We start from the raw sequence: 16,951 nt of genomic DNA on the forward strand, positions 1-16,951 counted from the left end.
GAAGAAGGTTGAAGGGGAACTCAGTTTTTCACCTTCATAGTGGGAAGTCAGTTGATGTGGTTATAGGTGATAAATCAAGAGACAGAGGCATAATACCGAAAATATTAAAAGTGGCTATTGTTGTGAAGTGGAATAGAGAGTGAGGCTGTGTGTGCACGCACGTGTGTGCATGTGTGTGCCTGTGCGGGGGAATGGTGGAAGGGATTCTTTCTTATGCTATTGAACTATTGTTGCTTGGTGTATGTGTCCGTCAAGGGTAATAAATTATACCTTGCATGATCCCAATTGATGAAAATAAAATACAGTTTTGTATATCAATGTATGTTTAAAAAATTGATTGGAAGGAACTATACCAAATATTATCTCTCGGTAGTGAGTTTTTTTTCCTTCATTATATTTTTCTGTATTCTGTGAGATTTCTAAAGTGAATATCTTACTTTGATAGTTTAGAAGAAAATTATTGAAGGAAAACTATCTAGGACCTCCTGGATTTAATTTGTCACTTGGCATCAGTATGCTGTTTTTTATTTAGACAAGTACCATAACTTTTTTTTTTAATTAAAGGAATTGTACACCATATTCTCTAAATGTTTGTAAATGTATTAGTAAGGCAGGCATTCTGCTAAAAATAACAGAAAACCCAGCCAACAGTAACAAAACAAAGACTGGTTTATTTTTTTCACTTAAGAAGGGTAAAGGTGAGCAGTTCCTAGTTGTTTAGCAAATAAAGATGAAATCATCAGAGATTCAAGCTCTCTCTGCTGCTTCACCTTTGGCTTGTTGGCTTTTCATGCTACAGTTGTTGCTGTAAGGTTTCAAGATGGCTGTGCTAACAAGCATTACATTTCTGTTCAGGGAAGACGGATGCGAGTGTCGGCCACACTGTCCCTTTTATTAGGAAACTAGCAGCTTTCTCAGAGCTCACTATCAGACTTCCTTTTATGTTGTGGTGCCCAGAACTGGGTTATGTGTCCCCATAGCTGCGAGAAAGCTAGTATCTGTCTTTCAGTCTGTGTAGGGGGAGGTGACAAGGGTGGGGGGACTGGGAGTTGACTCTGTGTTAGCCAACAGTGTCTTCCACCACGAGTTGTGATTATACAGTTACAGTGCGTGTACTTGAGTTCCCAGACAGATTTCTAGGAGAGACAGCAGCCTTCCTAGAGGTTAGACTGAGGATTTGGCGTATGAGCATTCTCTAAAATGCACCCCTGTGGAGGTTATTCTAAAATGGGGCCATTTTGTCTGATTTTGGGAGTACTAGTCTTGTGCTCCTTTTTGTCTTTTGAGATGATTGTGAGTTAGGGAGTAGGTCGGTAAAATGCTCCCCAGTTTGACTTTATTTTTCTTATAAATTCCAAATTTCAGTTTCTATCCAGGATTCTAAGGATTGTGAGTTTTTAGTGTATCAGGTACATTACGTAAGATTTTCATTTTTGTTTTTAAGTCTTTGAGTATGCAATGAAACTGGTAGTCACAGGTTTTATAGCTGATGATTTCAGCTCTACCAACCCAAATAGTACTGGGTCAGCCCCAAATACCCAGATTACACTGGTCAAGATATTAGGTCTTACATTTACTTGGGTTTTTCCCATGGCATGTATTGTAATGGGTATTACCCCTTATTTTCTTATTCCTTTGTCATGGACTTATTAAAAATTTTTTTCAAAATACAGATGTGTACAGTTGCCATTGTGATGTTTATGGGTTTCAGCATTAAAATGGTGCTGAGTACTCTTAAATGTAGAGAACAAACTGAAGGTTGCTGGAGGGATTGTGGGTAGGGGATGGGCTAAATTAGGGCAAGGGGCATTAAGGAGGACACTTGTTGGGATGAGCACTGGGTGTTATATGTAGGGGTATAATGACTTCAGGAATCTACTATAATTGTACTATATGCTAACTAACTTGGATGTAAATGAAAAAAATGAAATAAAAAAAAAATGGTGCTGAGTAAAATGTGTTACTATCAAATTAGACTTATTTATAGAAGTTTAGGATTTAATAGCAGTGTTTATCAATGAATTGGTAAACTTTAACCTTAGGTTTGTCTTACCAGTAAACCAGGGATATTTATTTAGTCCTAACCCATTTTTTTCTTAGTCCAAAAAGATGTTACTCACTTTTGCTCTTGCGGAGTGAAAAATTGTCCTTGAAACGGAAATGATCGTACTCATTTCTAGTACTTGGATAAACTGATGTCTTTATTTGATTAGAGAGACATGTGTGCTGGAGACTGGGGAGAGGATATAAAGATGAAGAAACAGGTCGCCTGTCCTCATGGAGCCCAGAGTGTCAGTGGGGGTAAAAGGTGAATTTCCTCATCTGTGAAGTGGGGATAATGCCAGTTCTTACCTACCTCTTGATGGTCGTTGTGAGGCTTGAGTGAGGGAAATCATGTGAAAGGTATAGAATTACACTGGTAAGTGCTCCAGAAGTGTTAGCTGCTATTACTGTTATCACAAAACAGAGATTTGCACAGAGTGCTTTGGGAGCGCTCTGATAGGTAGGGATTGAGTTTCTGGAGAGGTTGGGGAAGTGTCAGATTTTTACCTGCCCTCAATGCCTTGTTTGCCACTCTAATGCCTACTGCCTGGTAAGCCCTCAAAAACTGCTGATGAATGAATTGATCAGAGAATTAGAATACACTTACATGGGTGGAATTTTCTTAAAGCATCTTAAAGTAGATACAAAATTGTAAAATACGAAAATGTGATACTAAAATTTCCATGCCTGGCTTAATCGTGGGATAGAATTTAGAATATTTTTTCAAGTAAGTAAATAATAGAAAGTAATTTCAGACATAGAAAAGCTATTACTTTCAACCAGGCTTTTGAAACAAGCTGGGTTTTCAGACAGTCTAAGATAGAATATTTTCTAGCAAGGACTTAGGATACAGGTGTCTTTTGCTGCGGGGTCCAGCTTTGTCCATATATTTTGGCAGTATCGTGTTGTTTTCGATCTGTTTTGTGACATCAGTTATCTGCTGTTGTGGAACAGACCACCCAGCACTTAGTGGCTTAAACCAACAATGGTTTATTATTTTTCATGATTTTATGGTTTGATTTGGAAGTTCTTCTGGTGATCTCACTCAGACTCACTCCTGTGGCTGCATTTGAAGGCTAAACTGGGAGATCCAAGAAAGCCTTTCCCCCAAATTTGGGTCCTTGGCTCATTGTTGGCTGGGGGTGCCTTAGTTCTCCCCCACATCACCCTTTTCCCACAGAGTGCCCTGCTCTCTTGAGAGTGTGTGGCTGCCTTCTGAGGGTGGGAGACACCGGCCTCCCAAAGGCTAATTCCAGAGCTGGCACAGCATTTGCTTTATTCACATTTTATTGGTCTCAAACAAGTTACAAGATCAGCTTAGAATCAAGGGGAGAAATAGAGTCCTTTTCTTAATGGAAAGAATGACAAAGAATTTGTGGTCCTCTGTAATCTGCAGTAGAAACATAGTGCCTTACTAACTTTGATTGGATATTTATCCTCTGTATTTATCATTTCTTCCATTCTGTTTTATCTATTTTCTTCTTTCGTTCCCAGTGGGTTTTTTTTCCCTAAATATTTTATTTTTAAGCACTCTCCACACCCAAAGTGGGGCTCGAACCCACAACCCTGAGATTAGGATCCACACACTCTGCCAACTGAGCCAGCCAAGCGCACCCCCTCCCTCCAGTGAATTTTTATAGTTTGTCTTCAAACTGTTTGATTCAAGTTTCCATTCATTAACACAAAATTACTTTTCCACCCAGTGTGGATGTTAGTTCTGCCCTTGTATTTTCCTGTATTTTAGTTATCTCCCTTTTCTTTGTATCTTTGAACTTTAATTTTATGCAGTCTATTACAATTTTTTGGTCATAACATAAGTCATAGGTATGGTGGTAGGACCAGAGGTAGTGTCAGAAGCAGTGGGGTAGTGTCTTCTGTGCTGTGTCACTGACATTAGGAGCCTGAGTCTTTGGTTTAGTGGTCCGGTGGAAGATGACCAGATAGCCCCTTTGCATCCAGACGGTCTTCAGCTTTTGCTAAATCACCACTGAGTTTTTACATAAGTGGGTTATAAAAATGGTTTCAGCAGGTTACCCGTAAAACTGTAGTGAAATTATGAATTGCTCAAGTTCTGTAATTTAAAACATGAAAGATAAGCTGTTGATAGGCCACTTTAGAAAGCAGTTCTTCAACCTGGTGCTTAACTTGGAAAAGCATTATCCAGAGCCATGTAAGGGTGGAGTGGCCACTGAGCTCCTTTTCACACCAAGAATATAGAATTATAGTCTAAAGTATATTATGAAGTTGTCAACCATGTGAGTAAACTGTCTTGGAATAAAACCCAGTTCAACTAGAGCCTTTTGATGCCCTCTCCATGCTAACTATATTGCCTGTAGCCTCATGAGAGGTCCTATTTCAGAACCACCAGGCTAAGCCACTCTTGCTCTGTTGAAATTGTGCAGTAAAGTGCTGATTTGGGGGTAGTTCGTTGCATAGCAGTTGATAATACAGATTTTGTAAGGGATGGTTTTGTTTTGCCAAAGATTTGGAGGCAACTAGTGAAAGCCTGAAGAGCCTTAGAATAGACTGTCAGTGAAGCTTGAGGGGCTTTGGGTGGGCCGTGGGTTGAGAGTGCAAGGAACAGTGGAAAAAATGTTAGTGGAAATGTGAGGAAGGAAATCCTTGTTCTGTAGTGGCAGAGAGTTTAGCAGTCCAGTTGCTAACATGTAAAAGGAGAGACAAAAACTAAAGGAAGTACTATTAAACAAAAAGGAGCAAGGAACTGTTGAGCTTGGAAATACCTGGCCTCTTTTCCATGACCAGGACCACTAAAATGAAGAAATAGATTCTGGGGAAGATCAAATATGGGACATTTGCAGGAGAACGTGATCCACAAGTGAAGCTGAAGATGTGACTTTAAAATCCTTTGGGACCTCAGCAAGATCCAGGGTGTTCCCTCAGAGAATTCTAGTCCAACAGTAGGGGTTCTGAGCACATTTGGAGAGCTGGCCCTCAGCTGTCCCCGCAGAGGGGCTTGAAGAGATTTGTGGCTGTGGCCTTTGTCTCAGAATGGAGTGAACTGTCCAAAGATGCACGGGAGACCCGCAGACTTTTTTTTCTTCTCCTGTCTCCCTCTCCCTCTCTCTTTTTTCTAAAGACCATCGAATTGGCAGAACCACTGTTGACTCGGCCTGAAGGGGCCACAGACAGTACGGATGAAGGGCAGCCTTTTGATTGCTGAACCTCTGCAGACAGGAAGTGCACTGAGAACACAACATCGTGTCACACGTGGGCCCTCCTCTCTGCGAAGGAAAGGGTGACTCAGAAAGCAGAGCCAAGACCGTGGAGGGCAGACCATCATCAGGAGCTGCCTGGGCCCCGCTCGATTTCAGAATTGCTATGAGCCAGTACCAGCCAGCCACCCCCTTCCTTACCCCTTTCTGAGCAGCGCTGCTGTGGTAGTTTCTCTTTGCCTCTTGCCCCATTGGTCCTGAGTTCCTGACTCACAGGAACCGTGGATAATAAAGACTGATTGTGAAAGTCCTAAGTCTTGTGGCATCCTGCCATTCAGTGGTACAAGGCGAATGTGGTGACAGGTTGAAGTCGCAAGGCTGAGAAGGTAGCTGCCCAGAGATGGCAGGCGGTGGGGTGGGGGTTGGGCACCAGGGCAAGGGAAGGAGGGTCCGGTCCTTCACACAGGGGAAGGGGCTGGTCGACTCACAGGGCGGCAGGCTGGCACTGGACAAACGTGCAGACTCAGGAACGTTCACAAATGCATGTTTTCTTTAAAAAAAAAAAAAATGTTTATTTTTGACAGAGAGAGACAGAGCATGAGTGGGGGAGGGGCAGAGAGAGAGGGAGACACAGAATCTGAAGCAGGCTCCCAGGCTCTGAGCTGTCAGCACAGAGCCTGACGCGGGGCTTGAACTCACAGACCGCGAGGTCACGACCTGAGCCGAAGTCAGATGCTCAACCGACTGAGCCACCCAGGCGCCCCACAAATGTGTGTTTTCTTAAATATTGGAGAAAGGAGTTATCTGACCAATAATTATTACCAAGAACTACAGAGGGTTACTTGTGAAATGAGGAAAACATTTCTCTGCTTATTTTACATGTAATCATTTACTGTTGTTTCTTTGTCACCAAAGTTACATCTACATAGCCTGTCTTCTCAGGGTCACTTCACGTATTTTGAAACGTATTTAAAAGGAATAAATGTTAGATACAGTAGAGCTCTAACCTTAGCTCTGACCTCTTCTTACCTTTACAGTGACTGGAAAGAAAAGGAGGGCACATTCACTCCCAACTTCTTATCTTGGAAACTTCAAGTATACCGAAGAGCTGAAAGTATAGTGTTCACAAGCATGTTAGCAGCCTTAATGTTTTGCCACATTTATTTCTTCCCAGCTTTATTGAGGTACACTTGACAAAACTATGTATTTAAGCTGTGCAGTGCGACGTTTTGATGCGCTTATCCATTGTGAGACCGTTAGTGCACCATGCTAGTTAACGCATCTAACACCTCGCATAGTTAATACTTTTCCTCCTGCTTTTTTTTTCTTTTTCTTTATTTTTGGTTGAACCACTCGAAAGGGAGTTGCAGGTATTATTCTGTCTGTGAGTCCTTTTAGCCCTGATCCCCAAGAATGAGGTGTTCGCAACTACAATACCATTAACACAGCTAAGAAATTAATGCTTTCAGTAATCCCATCTAGTACCATAGTCCCAAAAAAACTTAAACATTTTTAAAAATCTGCGGTGCAGGGGCCCCTGGGTGACTCAGTCGGTTAAGCATTTGACTTTGGCTCAGGTCATGATCTTCTGGTTCATGGGTTTGAGCCCCATGTTGGGCTCTGTGCTGACAGCTCGGAGCCTGGAGCCTGCTTCGGGTTCTGTGTCGCCCTTTCTCTCTGCCCCTCTCCGATTCGTGCTCTGTCTCGCTCTCTCTCAAAAATAAATAAACTTAAATTTTTTTTTTTTTAAATCTACGGTGCATACTATTTATTTAGTTGTATCTCTGGCCCATTTCATTCTGGAATAATAAAAATACGACATTTATATTTCTATCGAATTGATTCTAAGTTTTTTGAGGGTTTTATGCCTCAGGTTGCCTTATAGAACGTCCCCCGTTCTGGATTTGTCTAATTTTCCTCACTATTAGATTCACGTTGAACTTTTTTGGGTGAGAATACCACATAGGTGATGTATACTTGATCAAGAAGGTGACTTCTGGATCTCTTCACTATAAAGATGTATTTTTCCCATTTGTAAATCTGTGGGTCATAGTTCCCAACAACCCTTCACTTGTTTAAGCTTCCATTGATGATACTTGCCTGAATCAATTTTTACATTATGAATTGTAGAGAAATTGCTTATTTTATTAAAATTTTTAAATGTTTATTTATTTTTGAGGGGGAGAGAGGGATACAGAGAGAGAGAGAGAGAGAGAGAGAGAGAGAGAGAGAGAGAGAGAGAGAGAACCAGCTGGGGAAGGGCAGGGAGAGAGGGAGATACAGATTCCAAAGCAGGCTGCAGGCACGGAGTCCAACATGGGTTTTGAACTCACGGATTGGGAGATCATGACCTGAGCCGAAGCTGGATGCTTAACTGACTGAGCCATCCAGGCACCCCGAGAAATTGCTTTTTAATGTCCATTTGTATTTGCAAGGAAAGAACACACTGTTGCTTTTTCTTTTAAAAATAAATATATTATTTGGGGTAGAATTTAAATATATTTATTGTCTTAATTCCGTGTATTTTTTTTTCTTAATGACTGATTTTGAGAGGACTTAGTTTAAAACAATAAGTTGATAACAGATCAGATAGTTCTTAGAATTGCTAACAGTGAGGCTCATCAAACAGTCGTGCAATATTTACTGAATGCCTGGTAGGGTGCGAGGAATCACACCATATAGTATAATATGCTTAACATTAAAAATGATAGCTCTCAAGTACTTATCCAGTTGAGAAGATAAGACAATATGCATGTAAAAATGGGATAGTGTTCACAGCAGAAAATCATAAATGCCAAATTACTGGTGTAGTCAGTAAATGCTTTCAGTGTTCAGAGGGCGATCACTTTGAACTTTGACGAGTGCAAAGCAGTGTAGGTATATGAAGTGTTTTAAGATGTTACTGACATTCTGAACCTGGGCCTTTCAAGCATGTTTTGCAGTCAATATCACGTGCCTGCTGTGTTCTAGCAACCAGAAAAAGGATAAAGCATGTCCCTTGCCCCTGAAATGATGATTGAGTGAGATGAAATCACAGGAATGTATACTGTCTCTTATCATAAAAGCGCTCTAATCAAACTATCTCTTCAGCGTTGTGGCTGCGTAGAGGTGAGACCTGAGACTTCGTGTTGCTTTGGAGATGGGTGTGGGTGTGTGACCGGGAAGGCTTCATGGGGGAAGTGGCATTTGACTCTGATAGGATGTTTTGGGAGAATGGAAGAATATTGGGCCCACCAGCCCAGAGGTGACTGTGTGCGCCATGGTTTTAGAGAGACTAGTGATGCCATTCTCAGCCAGGTCAGGAGGGGTCCTGATGTGAGAAGGTGGGACAGACATGGTTATTCAGCCTTTTGTGTGTGCGTGTGTGTGTATCTGTAAATAGTTTTTCTCATATAGGGGAACAACACAGTTAGATTTTAATGGTAGGTGCAATTTTGCAGAAAGAGCATATGGGAAGATGAGCAGTGGACCGAAGAAGCAGCTCAGGAAACACTTCCTCTCATAACAAGTGGGGAGTGGGAGGGGAAAGAGACTCTTCAGGCACTTACCAAAGGAGTGATTTATTAGGAAGAGAGCTAAAATAGGAAGGTCACAGCCAATACACAAGACATTTTACGAGAGGATCATTGATGTCATGAGCAGTGGAGTCTGCAGAGGGAATGAAACAGAAAAAGGCCATTGGATTGGGTAGTCCAAGAATGTTCTTAATACAGTTTCAGTGATTAAGGGGGGCGGGGTGCAGTATGGAAGCCAGATTTCTGGGGAGTAAAGAGAGCGTGATTGATGCTCAGATATCAGATTGAAGCCATTTGCTTGAAAAATTTGTCAGTGAAAGTAGAGGAGGAATAAATAAGATGAGGACAGCTTGGTCAGGGGCAGTGTTGTATGTGTGGCAGAGGGGAACTTGGTAGTGGGGCGGGAGATCCTGCAGTTGACCGAGACAGTTGTTGCTGAACAGGAGCAGAGGGTGGGAGTGGGTGAGAACTTGGGAGGAAGGGTTACTCTTGGAAAGGAGGAGGGGCGATCATCAGTCTAGAGGGAAGAAGTGAGTGTGAGGGGAGAGCAGAGAGAAGGAAGGATAATTATGGAAGAAGGAACTTGTGTGTGGTGGCTAGAACGTTCTCTGGATTTGGAGAGTGCAGAATCGTCTTGGTTTTAGACCTTCCTTCTCTGTTCACGTACCCCAGGAGCCTGCACAGACAAAGCCCCTACCCACCCAGCGTATTCTGAAGTTGGCGAGTAGCCAGGCAGCTAACAGGCAAAAGAGTAGACATGTAGTATTTCCTACCCTTAGAATAATGTTAATGAAAAAAAAATTGAACACCAGCTACTCTAATATTATCCTAAAATGCAATTACTGTTATTCTATAAGGATTTAAAATCACCTTATTTAGGAAGGAAATGTATTCACTGTGTTTAGAAGTTTTGTTAGCATATACACTTAAAAGCATGTCTTAAGTAGAAAAAATTATTGATCAAATTTTCAAATGTTTAAAATTTTGCAGCATGTTATTATTTTTTTACCTGAGGACTTTTCTCTAGGAGGATAATTCGTCAAGACTTTAAGAAGTTTAAGCAAAAAGAATCCCACACAAGTTTACACAATGAAGGGAACATTAAAAGACGGGGTGAAATTAATAAGATCATGTAAATGGTGAATCCAGGCTGGACTGATTTCAGGTGTGCCTGAATCCAGGGAACCTGGTGATGACGTCAGGCATCCTCTCTCGGGCTTCATTCTGCTCTGTTTCCAGCTGGGATGGTCTCATTTTCAAGGAGGTTTCTGCTTGGTAGCAGGTCTGTGGTTCCTGGTGGCTCCAGGGTGGCAATGTCGGGGCTCACCATCCAAAAGGAAGGTAGGCTTCTCCCAGGAGCCATGTGATAAAACCAAGACTGGATTCTGTTGGTGTCGTTTTCCCATCCCCAGTTATCAGTGTAGCCAGGAGGATAGCAGCCGCTGCTAGTGGAGAGCCTGGGTTGTAGGATCATTTCTTGAAGAAAGTCACCTCTATGATTGTGGGAGGGATGGTGGCTCTAAAATTTTGGCACCTTTCCTTCCAGTCTTACATACACATATGTATGTATGTGCGTGTATATATTTGTGCTATAACAAACCAAGTTGTCTAATGAAAGCCTGATGTTGAAATCAGATTCCTTAGGGAAGATTCAGCCTTTGATTGCTTATATAAATGAGGCTTACCAGCTTTTTTAGTTTATGGTTTCATAAAAAGATACTCTAGAAGCTTTTTCTTTTTTAGAAGGAAAAGTGTTTTCCATGCCACGTATCACAATATTTTTATGTCTCCACAAAAATGCAGCAGGTGTACATGGGTCAGTTTTAGTAGCAACAAACACAAACACAAAAAAACAAAACAACCGTCACAACACACACACACGCACACACACCCTGGGTTTCTAGTTGGGATTATTGAAAGTGTCATGATGGATACAAAAGTGTAGCTGGCTTTGGAGTCTGCAGTTGTGGGCTTTTAGAGATCATTGGGAGGATTCAAGATACTTCTGCAGGACGCCATATGTAGTGCTAGGCTGCTCGTAGGTGCTTGATAAGTGAAAGCTGTCATTATTATTCTTATTGGTAAGCATTGATCTTTTGTGACACCGAAAAGCATTGGGTGTGAATCTGACAGAAGTCCCGGGTTTCCGTGTTCGCTCTTTCAGTGACCAGCTCTGTGCAACCAACATATAAAAGTACTTGGTGTCACTGAGGCTGTAAGACCGAGAGGTTGTTAGAGATCTCGTCTAGCCCTGAAGTCCTATTTTTGATGGAGTAATTTGGGTTACAGAAAAATGTTAAGTAGGAGGAATCTTGGTATACCGTAAAGAAAATTAATGATCCTAGTTTTGGTGTTAGACAGATTTGGGTCTGAATTTCAAGTCCTCTGCTCACCAGCTGTGTAAACTTGGACAAATTGCTAAACCTGTGCCCTCATGTAAAGAATGGCAACAGCAATAATACAGCTATGTAGTTCACGGATAGAAAAGCATTTATCTTCAGTAACATTTTACTTTGATTAGAATCCGTAAATTTCCTTCCAGCTCCAGAATTTGATATGTGGAATTATTTGTGCTTGAATATTTATTTATTCCATCTTCTCTGAGAGATTCCAGCGAGGAAGATTATTTTAAGTCACAAGCGTGTAGTTATAAATGTATGGTTATAAATGCGACCTTTCTCACAGCTGCGTTATGCCTTTCGATGTGCTGCCCTTCGAGACCACATGGTGTAGAGTTCATGTGGGCGGTTTCGTAACAGGATTTGAGCACTTAATGGTTGGTTCATTGCCTTACCAGTAGTTGGGCTTGGTGGTGGATTGTGTTGGAATTTGCCTCATAAAATTGTGCCAGCAAAAAAGAGGTGTGCAAACTTACAGAAAATAAAGTCTTGGTCAGGCAGTTGGAAATAAGTTGTGGACATGAGATCTACTAAAATTCCCACGACCAAGACGGATGTCACTTAAAGGTGACACCTAATTAACGTAAAGGTTATTGTGAAGATCAAAGGCAATGATGTGTGGTTGGCTCTGGAGCGTAGTATTTTCCTTCTGCATTGGCTACGACTGTTGTTATTTTTATCTTCTAGGAAGATTTTTCCTCTTGGATTACCAAGCCACGTTTAGTCCAGAGTAGACCCAGTGGAACAACCAATGCAATTCTTATCCAAGGGTTCTAACGGAACCTTCTATCAGAAGAAGCTGAGGAAGCTCACCTAAAACCCCAAACTAGACTTTTACTTTCTTTCTGATATAGCTTTAGTTTCTGAAATCATTTTTTATGAGAAGTGTTTCTGGTATTCATTCATTCAGCAGATACGTAGTACTCATTAAGGGCTAGGTCCTGAGGAAAAGAGCACTGCTTATAGGTAGGTACATATTTTATATTAAAAAAAAAAGCCAGTTGCTCATTTAAATTTTATTTCATAAAAACTTTGTAGTTGCAAAATGAAATTAATTGAAGCTATAAAGTCAAATAAGGCACATTAGTATACCAGTGACTTTTGGGTAGAAACTAGATGGTAGTACCTTGTTTACCTTTAATTTGGTGCTTCTGAAACTTTTTTTGACCTGCTCTACCCTTTCCCCCTATTGAACCCACTTTCAGAAATAATAGCCTATAAGTAGGTTTGTTTAATGGGAAGTGAACAATATTAGGTTAGCTGTATAATTGTAGGACAGAAACTGTTGCCTGTCAACAGTATTTTGTGGTGCATCTTAGGCTGATTGGGTGACTCTGTCCTGGTTTGCCAAGGACAGTTCTGGTTTATGCCTGTTACTCCAGTGTGGTTATTAATAGTCTCTTTGTATCTCAGGGTGCCCTGGTTTGGATGATAAATGATGCGGTCCCTCCCATAGCTAACACTTTTGGATCACGTATGTGCCAGGCAGCATTCTGAGCGTTTGGTGTGTACTAATTCAGTTCTCACGACATCCTGAGAGTGTTTTGTCCTTTTTTTTTTTAGCATGTGAGTAAACTGAGGCACAGAGAAGTTAAGTCTTCACATTACACACCTAATTAGTAGCGGCCAGGATTCAAACACAGGCAGGAGCATCTGGTCCTGAAGAGTATGCTTCTAACTGCCATGCTGGGCCGGCGTAGACATGCATGCTCAGTGAGCACACCTATGGGAAGTGCAAGGGTAGCACCCTGGGGAATGCGGACATTGGAGAGTCAGTGAAGGGCATGGAGACTTGGAAATAAGGCACAAAGTCGGAGCTGAGAGGAATGAACTGTAAGCTACATGAGGTAGAATTTGGTGAAGTTGTTTTCTTTTTTCCTCTGGGAATTGTCCTCATCTTCTTTTAACTGCAAAGGGATGGTTTCCTTTTCACTTTAAAAAAAAATTTTTTTTTTTAACATTTACTTATTTTTGAGAGAGAGACAGAGTGTGAGTGGGGTTGGGGCAGAGAGAGAGAGAGAGAGAGAGAGGGAGACACAGAATCCAAAGCAGACTCCAGGCTCCGAGCTGTCAGCACAGATCCCCATGCAGGGCTCAAACTCACGAACCATGAGATCGTGACGTGAGCTAAAGTTGGACACTTAACCAACTGAGCCACCCAGGTGCCCCTCCTTTTCACTTTTAATTAGTGTCCAGAAGTACCAGTTTTCCCTTGAAATATAATAAAAGAGCATTTATTTAAAGCAATTTGTTTATGTGTATTTTGTTTTAAATTTGGGAATATCTTCTTTTTCCTTTAGTAGCAGAAATCAGACTTTTGAAAAAGCCCTTTATTTTTTGTAAATGTTTGTTTATTTTTGAGAGAGCACACCCAAGTGGGTGAGGGGCAGAGAGAGAGGGAGACACAGAATCTGAAGCAGGCTCCAGGCTCTGAGCTGTCAGCACAGAGCCTGATGTGGGGCTCCAACCCATGAACCTCGAGATCATGACCTGAGCCAAAGTCGGGCGCCCAGCCGACTTAGCCACCCAGGTGCCCCTAAAAGAAGCCCTGTAAAACCTATCCCAACTTATTTATGACATTTTCTTCAGAGACCAAGAAGTTAATTTTAGGACATGTATGGAATTTTTTTTACTACCCTATCTCCAGACTTCAGTGTTGACCTTGTATTTCTTCCTCATTTCACGTGGACTCCAACTTCAGTATGCCCCTCCCCGATGCCCTCTGGAAGTCAAAGCATGCTAAATTATATTATTCCTTCATTGACTAGTGATTTCTAAAACTGAATTTGCTTATTAATAAGTCTACAACTGTAGGTAACAGTGTGATTTTTATAACCAAACCTTTAAGATAAATGTGTAATTCTCAGAATTTTAGCTGTGAATGTCCAGTGAAATTGAACCAAACCAAACCATTACATAGGTAGTATATACGTGTATGTACATATACATACATATATATATAGGCATTCAGTTAGATTCCGCAATCACTGATTGAGGTACTTTTATGGTTAACTTTCCTGCTTTGTACTTAGGGATTAAAAAGATTGAGGAAACCTGTGTCCTGTGTGTTATTCTCCCGCCCTTTCTTCCCTCTCCACCCCTCCCCTGTGTCATTTCTTCTCACCCTCCCACAAAGCTTCCCTGAGTGTCTGCTATGTGCTGGAGCCTGTGGACTTGGGCAGATCAAGATGAATACGTAGTGTGTGCCTTCAAGTAACTTGTGCCTTAGGGACACAGACTGACCCTTGAGTCAGCTCAGACAAGTATCGTCAGTGTTGGAGCCAGGTTCACACCTAGACCTGTCTGCTGTCCTTTAAGGACGAGCAGAATCTAAGTCACATGGAAGGAGCAGGGAACTGGAACAGACAGGAAATCCATGGTGAGTATCCGGGGAGCTCACAATGGCTGTTGAGTGGGCCACTGCTGTGTGAAGGGATTGACAGCCATGTTAGGTACCCTGAGTGGAGGGTTAAGGAATCAACGGGAAGTGAGAAAGCATTCTTCCAGGAAGCTTGATGCGGTGAAGTGGGGGGATAGATAAGATTGTAGGTTGAGTGTGCAGTACGATGAAGTGAATATTTTTTATAACGAGAGGCACATACATTTGCTGTCTAGGAGGGAGCTACAGAAATGGCAAGGTGAGATTTAAAGACAGGAGAGGGAAGATAATAGAACAGATTCCTGTGGGAATTTAGATACTTTCAAGAACATAAGTGGAAAAGGGGTTGGTTGTTTTTTTTCCTAACTCAACATTTGAATTACATGATAAAATAGATTGTTAAACATCTTTATGATGTGAAAGCTCTTCTAGTAAGGCCTACATGGTTACATTTGAAAAGAGTTATGTTAAAGGAAGAATATTGCCATGTTATCAGGAATTCCTGTTGGGAAAGAACTAGAAACTCCTCTTTTAGCCACACCTTTCCCATTGGTCAATCCCTAGTCAAAAGCACATGAGTCTCCGCTTAGAACAGAATATCTGTTTTAAGGGTCGGATGTGTCCAACTGTTTAGACTAGCTAGGGAGAGGGGTCCTATTTGGGTCATAAATAGCAGATTTTCTGTTTTTATAAATCAGTGTTTGAGAATTCAACGATCTCATTCAGTCGGTCTAGTGGGGCCCAGAAACCAGTTACTTCATTTATCTACCAGATGTTTACTGAGTGCTTTCCTGCTATTCTTATCATTGTGACACACAGGTGATGTTAGAAGGTGGCCCCAGTGTCCACTGTCTTATTGGAGGGCAGAGGTAATAAACAATTATTGAAATAAAGAAGATAATTTCAGATAGCTATATGTGCTGCCAAGAGGGTAAATCATAGGATGTACTAGAGAGTTATCCTGGCCGGGGAGAAAGAGAACTTTGCATAGGGTGATCTTGGAAGGGGCTTTTGAAGAGGTAGCTTTTTCTGAATATTGCTTAAAAAAATTTTTTTTTAAATTGTGGTAAAATATACATCAGGAAATTTACCGTTTTAACCATTTTTTAGGCATCCAGTTTGGTGGTAATCGGTCCAGTCACAGTATGTTATGCAGCCATCACCACCACCCATCTCCACAACTTTTTTCCTCTTGTACAACTGAAAATCGGTAACCCTTTAGAAAGTAACTCTGTTCCCCTCCGAATGAGATGACAGCAGGAGATAGAAATTGCTGTATTTTGTTTTGAAATGAGGAAGCAGACGGATGGGCAACAGCAGAATTAGCAGAGCAGAACGGTCTGTAAGTGCACAGTACTTGCAAGAAGTGTAAGTAATACTGTGTCCTGAAGCTTCCCAGAGGCTCGGCGTTGGGAGCCTGCAGACCCTAAGGGAGGCAGGGTCCGAAGTGGAGCTGAGAACAGGGATTGGTCAGAAAATCTGTATGCTACAGGTGGGGTCCTTAGGTTCTCTCCTTGAGGACACTATGTAGATAGGTGACTGTCCACCACCAGCTTGTGGCCTCCTCGGGAGGCCAAGATTTATTCTTTATAAAATTAACATGATAAAATATAAAACTGAAGAAGTGCCTGCATTCTGAAACCAGGGGCAGGGGGTGGCCGAATGACTTAAAAACAGGAAGATTCAGGGAAATCTGTATCTGAATTGTGGAACTCTGAGCCTGTTTTCTCTGCTCTCCCTGCAGAACTCCACAGTCAAGACTGTCCTGCTCATCTCCTGCAGAAAACTGAGGTATCTTCAGATACTGATAAGCTCACTACCAGAGCCCCCTTAAATGAGTGCTACCAGTTGACAAGCCCCATTTCCTCACACAGATCTTTCAGTCAATTTGTTTGTCAGAACCTCATTCTTAAATATAAATTAACATTCCAAGACCACGGGACCTTTGGGGAAAGCCCCCATAAGGAAAGAGAGGTCAAAATAAGCCAACAGAAATAAAGAAGTGGAGGATGGAATGGTACCTGGGGTATTGGGGAAAAGACAGGGATCAAGAGAAAACCTAAAAAACATCCACCCCTCTAGTAGTAGTATGAGAGAAAATAGATTCTTCTCTTCCCACTAAAATGATGGAGAAAGCCAAAGTGTATATCCATCAGGGTAAAGAGAACTAAATGAGGGAGGACAGCAAACCGAAGATGCCAACTAAAGGCTGGAAGCGGACAACCTGATGCATGAGTGGTAACCGACTTAGTAGCAGGGCTGAGAAAGTGGAAACGGAGTCCTAGAAAATGGGTAGTTGTTGTGAAACCAAAAATTGGTCTTCCCTTTAATTCTGATGTGCTTTGCCCTGTTTGGACTACTTACTAGTTCTTACTTTTTGAGTACTGTGCCCTTTCCCAGTTGGAGCTGTGAATGAGCTGTCCACCAGTAGAGACATCAGAA

At 41.7% G+C, this 16,951-nt stretch overlaps 1 protein-coding gene across 3 annotated transcripts in view; it reads left to right on the forward strand.

Moving 5' to 3' along the window:
* The window catches only part of AKT3 (AKT serine/threonine kinase 3), a 304,267-nt gene that overhangs the window by 26,352 nt on the left and 260,964 nt on the right, over window positions 1–16,951 (forward strand). The window lies entirely within an intron of this gene.

Source organism: Panthera tigris, chromosome F3 (assembly GCF_018350195.1).
Source record: "Panthera tigris isolate Pti1 chromosome F3, P.tigris_Pti1_mat1.1, whole genome shotgun sequence".
Taxonomy (NCBI): Eukaryota; Metazoa; Chordata; class Mammalia; order Carnivora; family Felidae; genus Panthera; species Panthera tigris.